This window comes from Pteropus vampyrus, unplaced genomic scaffold, assembly GCF_000151845.1.
Source record: "Pteropus vampyrus isolate Shadow unplaced genomic scaffold, Pvam_2.0 Scaffold37, whole genome shotgun sequence".
Taxonomy (NCBI): domain Eukaryota; kingdom Metazoa; phylum Chordata; class Mammalia; order Chiroptera; family Pteropodidae; genus Pteropus; species Pteropus vampyrus.
In genome coordinates this window covers 5,730,528-5,739,367 of record NW_011888818.1, presented here as the reverse complement: position 1 = coordinate 5,739,367, position 8,840 = coordinate 5,730,528, and the positions used below count along the sequence as shown (strand labels likewise).

Sequence of the window (8,840 nt, the reverse complement as noted above, 5' to 3'; positions counted from 1 at the left end):
AGCTGGTGTGGGGGAGGGCCGGACAAACAGTAGGGGTGCAGGGGTGTCAGGGCTATAACCTCCAAGTATTCATTAGGTTCTCCTTATTTTAGCCATTGTCCTTTACCCCCGGTTGCCAAGGTATTGGACCTGCTGACTGGACAATTCTAAGGGGTGAGTTGGGTTGATTCTCACCCTTTTCCACTGCCAGCTTGATTCTTGAGTTAGCCAGTCCATCCATAGGCTTTTTCAGCTTTCAGAATTTTGTTCTGATTGTTTCTTGTGCTGTCCTCTCCTGTGGATTTAGGTCTCATCCATACGCTTTTCAACTTTTACTGCTTGTACCTTGTCCTGTTTTCTCTCCTTCCTGTGGGGTTGTCTTTTTCCCCATGGTGTATTTCAATGCTATTTGAATAATTCATCTGACAAATTAACCTATTTAGTCATTTTTCCAGTAATATGGTTCTCTAGAAGAAAATTTCAAATAGTAATCTTTGGGGTTCTTAACATTCAGTGCTGCTTTGATCTTTTTTACTAATAGAAGTTACACAGCCATCTAACTACTTTCTAAAAGCAACAGACATACCATATTTAGATTACTTGCTGATATAGCCTCTCAAAATTTTAATAAGAGCCTATATTCTGTATTTCTTTTTAACTTGTTGGAAGATAACCATTAAAGTCTGTTCTCTTTACACTGTTAAACACACTTCACCCTTCTTGGTAGAAGGTCAAATAAATGATACATTTCAGTATTTAAAGCTGCGTAAATGTATGATTAGCTCATAAGTACTTGTGCTCGTAACGTGGTCATGTTTTCATTCTGTAAGATTATCTTGAAAATTCTTGTGATTTCTCCCCCAGAAACAAAGCAAATCTTAATACATTAAATGTGTGTAGTATAAACATTTTTATTGTAGTAAGATATATAGAAAAAATTTGTCATTTTAGCCATTTTAAAATGTACAATTTGTACAGTGGGATTAATTGCATTCACATTATTGTGTAGCCATCACCACTGTTTTCAAAACTTCTTCATCACCCCAGAGACTCTAAACATTAATAACTCCCTGTTCCTTTCTTTCCCCTCAGCTGATAAATTAATCTCTCTTCTCTATGAATTTACCTTTTCTAGATACTTCTTATAAGTTGAATCATAATATTTGTACTTTTGTGTCTGGCTTGTTTCACTTAATATATTTTCAAGATTCTTCCATGTTATAGCATGTATCAGAATTTCACTAATGGCTAAATAATATTCTATTGTATATATATACATCATGTTTTGTGCATCCATCTATTGATGAACATAGTTATTTGCACCTTTTGGTTATTGTGAATAATGCTACAATGAACATCTTTATGTATTGCATACCTAGTAACAGAGTCATAAGTATTTTCTATACATTTGTCTTTTAAATCATGTAGGAGATAAAAAGTGTAGTTACAAAGCAGAATTACACTAATACTAGCTTAGCTTTTATATTTTCACATCTATTTACCTTTACTGGAAATCTTTATTTCATCATACAGATGTCTTTTGGTATGCTTTGACTTCTTTATCATGTTCTGTGTAATTACTACAAGTCTTTCCCCCTTGTAGTTACCATGAGACTTACATAAAATATCTTAAAATTATAACACCCTGTTTTAAATCGATAACTTCAATAGCACTCTTAAAATTTTACTTGACTTCTCTCACATTAGAGGGTTGATGTTATAGTAAACATTTTTTATATTGTGTATTCAATAACAGATTATTATATATATGGTTATTTTTACTACATTTGCTTTTTAACTTTTAAGCTAGAATTGTATGTGAATTACTGTCATTACCATATTACAGAATCTGACTGTCATTACCAGTGTATTTTATACTACCTAATGTTTTTATGATGTTAATTAGTGTCCTTTTCCACTCAAAAAATTCTTTTAGCATTTTTTAAGGCCTGACAGTCTCTGTCAGAGTGTTGCTGGGCTATACAGTTTTCCATGTTGTCCCAGTTAGACTTTTGGGTTAGGTGGGGCTGGGAGCTACACTTAGCAGTGGGTTGGGCTGTGAATTAGCAAGTCAGTAAAGCCAGCTCCAAGCATCCTCCCAGGTGTTCCTGGTTAGGCTTTCTGGTCAGGAGAGGCTGGGAGCTACAGTTAGCAGCGGGTGGGGTTATGAATTAACAACTCTGCCTGAATGGAGCAAGAGAACTAGCTCCAACCCCAGAAAAACTTTATGGTCATGACTCAATCCAGCCTGCACCCCAAATTCCCTGAACAGTGTCACTGACTTTGCTCTGCAGACCATCAGCTCTGCCTGCTGTACTCGGCTCCAGTGTTTCTCAGCTATGAAGCTTCCAGGTGGTTCGACCAGGCTTTCCCTGTGAGGTGAGACTGGATTGGGACACCCAAGAAGCGTCCAACTGTGGTGGGGGTGCTGGAGTCCAGCCTGGGCACTCGTTTCCCACTGGAGAAAAGTCGGTGTGGTGCTGCCCTGGCCCGGGGGAAGGGGCAGTGCGTTCAGTGGTCAGCGTGTAGCCGCTCCTTATCCTCTTAATGCCGTCTGTCTTGGTCGCTGTGGTACAGGGGTGAGGGAGTTGTGTGTGTGTGTGTGTGGGGGGGGGGTTGCTCTGGCTTCACCTCCCCGTGTTCTAGGATTTTCTCGGTTGTCTCTTACCTTTGAATAGTCTAGTTGCTCTTTTGAGGAGGAGAAAAGTCTTGTATGACTTGTCTCCCTCTTGGTGATGTCCTACCATTTTAAAGTTGCCTTTTTCTTGATTCAATATTTGCTTGGTTGCTATAAAGTTTTGACTGTTTTCTAGAGTTTTGGAAAAGTTGGTTGTGCCCATTCCTGCTTGTTTTTCAATGTTTCTGTGGGAGGACAAGGTCTCGAATTCGTCTACTCCATTTTGCTTAAGTTTGTGTTGTTTTTAAACGTCTCTCTTGTGGTAGGGCAATTACTGGCTTAAGTCCGAGTCTTGTATAATTCAGAGTTCAAAAGTCATGTATTTCCCATTAGAAATTGAAAAATAAATTTTCATTTTTCAGGGACAGGTTAGTCTATGCCCTTTAGAAGGCCTCCTGTGTTCTAGACGCTGCAAGGCGTTTCATGATATTCACACAACCTTGTGAGATAGGTGCTTTTATTTTATTTTACAAACGAGAGAACTCCAGAGAGGTAAGCAGCTTGGCTAAAGTGACACAGGAAATAAGTGGTGAGATTCATGTTAAAACTCAGTAGTGTCTGAGTTTGAACTCTTTGAAAATTGGTTTTAAAAAATATCTCCTGACTGTTTCAGAATATGATGGGAAGGTGAAGGATGGATGTTAGTGTTTTAAAAGCTCCTCATGGGATTCTAATGTACAGCTAGTTTGGAGCACCACTGCACTTAATATCATGCCTCCTAAGAACCAGCAGAATAAAGGTGAAACTTGAGGCATGTCATTTTGCTCTAAATTACGCAGCTAACCAAAATGCCCAGGTTCTTTTCAGTGTAGGCCGTAGAGTGACCACCTTGTCTTGGTTTGCCAGAGACTTCCCCAATTTTAGCACTGAACATCCTGCATCTTGGGAAACCCTTTATTCCTGGCAAACTGAGATGGCTGGTCACCCTACCAGCCAGATATTTATGAAATTTAATTATCTGTAATAGCCTTTCATGATTTAAAAATCCTAGATGTGTACCTGCAAATTAGAGCACAATTAGGGAAGTGGTTTTCCTATGTATTCCTTTAGCCTTAAGAAGCCTGAATTGTCAAGGGATATTCTGTGTTTGTCAATGAACAAGCTGTCACTGGTTCTAACTTTCTCACCTCACAAATCCTTGTTTTCCAGAAACTTTTAAAGAGTGCCCTCCACCCCCACCCCAGGCCAAAAGAAAAATTGCTCTTTATTAATCATTTAGGTCCAAATATTTAAAACTAATATACATAAATTAAAAAAAATAAATTGAATCTTTTACAACTGAAAATCATAATTATTAATGGGATGTACCTGTTGGCCGCTATGCAATTTATCAAACCTTGGAATCAGACTGGACACTACCACTCATTTCCTGTTCCACGTGGAAATTCACATGGCACTTTTTATCACAGCAACCTCTGACAGCCCAGCTTCACAAACATATATCGTCTTCTAAACCAAGATAGCATGACCTAACGTTGAAACTGAACAACCTTGAGCCATAACTTCCAGTGGTTTCTGATGTCAAACTGTGCTGTCTCCCTTGAAAACTTAAAATGTCCCACAATGCCTCTCAGAGTACACCTGTGTCCCAGGGCTTCTCAGCTCACAGTCTGAGAACTAGGGGTCTATAGGCACTTAATTTTGTCACTCAACAATTTACATGAAAATATTCAAATGAATAGTCAACTTCAGTGCTCTTTTGACATTTAATTAAGCGCCTGTAAATTGTGTTAACAAACCATATTTCTCTGGACTACTCCATAAGATTTGAATGTGTAAGAGAATATCGTTAACATAAATTAGTGTTTATGATTGTCTTATAGAATCTTTCTGGAACATTTCTGGTTAGCAGATCATCTGAATCTCTAACATGAAATAATATAGGGCATTGATTCTAAGACACTATTCTTGATGGAAAATTTGTTAGGTGTAAGTTTGGCCAGAAAATGGTTAAGAACCACTGGTCTAATGGATTGTGTATGTTAAATGTATGTTAAAACCAATATCTCCGACATCCCTATCAGTTTTCCTCAGTTAACATCCACTGATGACCTTTGAAAACATCATGAAGGGTAATTAGCATGGTCTTTAGTGGTGCTCAGCTCATTGGTAACACTCAGATAGTTGTCTATTACAGACACTTGTCTGACCTATAAGGTATTTTTAAAAATTGATGTATAATTAAAGTACAGTAAAATACAGATCTTAGGTTTTCTGTTCAATGAGTTTTTAACTGAATACGCCCATGTACCCACCATGCAAATGAAGATATAGAGCATTTCCATCACTACTGTTTCCTTTCCTTTCATTCCTCCATCATTTGTTGTCTGTTCTTTAATAAACATTGAATCATAATGTACTTTTCTAACTTTTTTCATTTAACAATGTGTTTGAGATTTACTTATTGGAGTGCATGCATTATTAGTTCATTTCTAATGCTGAGTTTTCCCACTGTATGAATATACCAGTTTATCCATTCTGTTTACAGTTTTGGGCTATTATTAATAAGGCTCCTGTAAACACTCTTGTACAAGGTTTTTTTGTGAACATATTTTTACTTTCTAGGGACAGAATTGCTGAGTTGTATGGTAAGTAAACGTTTAATAAGAAACTGATGAACAGTCTTCAGAGTGGTTATTCAATTTTACACTTCTATCAGCAATATGTGAGTGTTCCAGTGGCTTCACATTCTCAGCAGCATTTGTTGATGTTAGTCTTTTTCAGTTATCTCAGAGGATCTAAGGTGTTGAATACTTTTGCATAAATTTTAAAATTTGTCCAAGTCCAACTTTTGTCTTTCTTGGTTAGTGCTTCTTGTGTCCCGAGAAATCTTCACTTACTCCATGGTCAAATACACTTTTTTTCAGCAAGCTTTTGCTCTGAGTTTAACATTTAGATCTATGACCCAGCTCTATTTTTTTTGGAGAGGAGGGTATAAAATAAGGGTATAGGCTTATTTTGTTTCATAGGTATTCACTTGTTCCATTAATATTGTTATACTTTCCTTTTCTTACTGAATTAACTTGGCACCTTGGTCAAAAATTGATTGTATATGTTTAAGTCTATTTCTGGACTCTTGATTCTGTTCTATTGATATATTAATATATTCTTATCCTAATAGCATAGACTTGATTACAGTAGCTTTACATTAAGTCTTGAAATCAGATAGAGCAATTCTTCCAACTGTTGTTCTTTTTCAAGATTAGTTTGGCTATTTTAAGGTCTTTACATTTCCACGTAAATTTTAATATATATTTTAATCAACCAGTCTAATTTTTTTTAAAGCCTGATGGAACTTTGATAGAGATTGCATTAACTATAAACTAGTTTAGGGAGAATAGGGACCTTAACCAAAATTTGAATTTCTCAATTTGTGAACATGCTGTCTCCCCTTTTATTTAGGTTTTTAAGTTTTGTAGTCTTCAATGCAGAAATCTTACACATCATTTTGTAGATTTGTTCCTAGATATCTGATGTTTTTCGAGGCTGCTGAAATGTTAAAATTTAAGTTTCCAATCAGATCACTAGCATGCCTTTTGATTTTTGTAATCTCTTGCTAAATTTACTTAATATTATTTTTGATAGACTACATAGAGTTTTCAATGTAAACAGTCATGTCATTTGTAAAAAATGAATGTCTTAATTCTTGTTTCAATCTTTATGCCTTTTTCTTGACTGACTGTGTGGCTAGGATCTACAGAACAATGTTGAACGGAAATGGTGAGAAGAGATGTTCTTGCTTTATTGTTTTATCATTAAGTATGATGTTAAGTGTAGATGTTTTTGCAGATGCTCTTTATCAGACAGAAATTTACATCCCTATAGTTTTTGTATTGGGAGAGGGTGTTGAATATTGTCCAACATGTTTTCTGTAATCATTGAAATAGACGATCATATGGTTTTCTTCTTTTATTCTGTTCATGGGCGAATTTTACTGATTGACTTTCTATTGTTAAACTAATTTTGGCTCCCTAGAATAAACTTTATTTAGGCATGACATATTATTATTATCCTTTTTTATACATTGCTGGTTTCAATTTGCTAACATTTTAAAGACCTTTATTTCTATGTTCATGGGAGGATATTGGTCTGTTACTTTCTTGTAATATCTTTTTCAGGTTTTGTATCACATATGGTATTTTTTAAGAGTCATCCATATATCATTTTGTCCCAAGCCTAAGAAAGGCAAAAATCAATTGGTTTGAGGTGTTTTTCATGGTCAATTTTTTGCTTCCTAACAGCCATAATGAAAAACGTTTTAAAAAGTCATGTCTCATTCTATAAAAATTTCATTCTCTGTATGTACAGAAAACTGAAAAAAACCCAGGGAAAGAACTGAGATGTGTGATGAGTTGCTAAGTCAAAGTTCTGTTTTTGCTAATTAGTTTCTCCCGTTCATTCTATTCATTTCACAGTATGGGGGTGGGGGTGAGGGGTGGGGAACCTGCACTGAGATTTAGGCAAGCTTCAAAAATGTTTTTTGAATATCTTCGATTATTGTATATAATGAATAAAAATCTTGAGGTTCAAACTCCAAGCATAATGAAATTTAGTTGAAAACTTCTGAAGTTTAAATCAATTTGTAGTTTTGAAAATAGACCTAGTATTTTCCAATCTACGAAAAGCAAGAGAAATCTCTTTGCCAAAGTTAAAAGTGATAGGGAACACATATAACACATCTTTAATTAAAATGCAAAAGTCAGAAGGAAATTTACAAATGTGCACTTTAATAGTAAAAAAATCACAAATTTCATATATAATCTGCTATTTATGTAAACCATAAAGCTATACACACACATTTTTCCAAGTAAAAGTCTGAAAGGGTAATATCAAAATGAAAACAGCAATTAACTTTGGGAACAATAATTGTGTGGGAATGCTAAATGCCTTTTAGCAATGGCTTGAATTCTGTAGATGAGATTTTATTCCTGTATAATTTTTGTCAATAAAATAAACTTTAAAAAATTGTTTGAGTGAATCATGAATCTTCAGTGAAGTAGAAAAAACACATCAATCTATTAAATATATATATTGCTTCAAAACTATATGTGATAGTGCCCACATACTCAAATCCTATATACAATCATTTTTTTTCTGATTATCTTTTGGGCAACAATATGCAAAATATATATTTAGGATTGCCATTGAGTTATTTTTCAAACAGACTTAAGAAAAAATTAGTAAACTGAAAAATATCTTCAACTTTTTTGATTCAATTACCTTGCCTCAGATTTTCTAAATTATCTATTTCATCAAAAAATGAATATCATGTTCTGAATATTTAAAATACATATTTCTTTTCTAAGCTTACCAATGACAAAAACCATAACAAAAAGTAGTAGCTACCAAACAAGTAATGACTTAGTATACCAAACACATCATACACAGGATTAAAAGAAAAATGGCAAAAGAGGAAAGCTATTCAAAACAAAGAATAGGCAAAACACCAATATCTTTAAAATATGGAGCTCTTACAAATCTCTAAGGATGAACAGACATGTCAAAAAGAATTACAAATGGCCAAAAAACAAGCATTCAATCTCAAATGCCAAAACAAATATTTAAGAATTTTTTCACCTATTTGCGCTGCATTAAAAAAAGGTAATTTCTATTGCTGGTGGGGATTCATTGGTCTCTCTTGTACTTGTGTTGGTATAATACACGGGTAAAGGTTTCTGAAGGACAATTTGATACTCATTAGTTATCGAAGCCTTAAAACGCCTCAATCAGTTAATACTTAAATAATGTATTCCAGTTAAGATTTCCATTTTAAGTTACTTGTAAAGAGAGATAATTAAAACGAAGAGAACTAAGATGTTTTTATGGATCAGAAGACTCACCAAAGCCAAAGCAGCTACAATCAAGGTTTTCCTAACTCCTCTCTTAAACTGGAAAAGTAGCCAAAAGAATCAAAGGGAAATATGTTAATCTTCTACTGCTCCGTGTGATTAATTCCTGCAAACACCACAGAATCCAGAGGAGCAGCCTTTCCTGATACCAGAAGGTAGAAGTTGGAGGGACTGGAGGCCACTAAGTCCTTTTTACATTTTTTCTTTTTTTTTTTGCAAATCCTTGCCTCTGTGACCAGGAATAAAGCAGAGGCACCAGCTCCCTGTACCCTCTGACCCCCAGCAAAGGAGCCAAGTATACTAAAATCTCATTTTAGTATGTTCCTACAAAGTTT

General features: G+C 35.0%; 1 protein-coding gene across 4 annotated transcripts in view; it reads right to left on the bottom strand.

The window, feature by feature from the left end:
* Window positions 1-7,362: 7,362 nt before the first annotated feature.
* GCFC2 (GC-rich sequence DNA-binding factor 2) overlaps window positions 7,363-8,840 on the bottom strand; it is a 44,054-nt gene continuing 42,576 nt past the window's right edge. For all 4 annotated transcript variants that reach the window (XM_023529443.1, XM_011358081.2, XM_011358080.2 and 1 more), the window contains one exon: window positions 7,363-8,825. The gene's annotated coding sequence lies outside the window, so the exon portion shown is untranslated. The remainder of the gene's footprint in view (window positions 8,826-8,840) is intronic.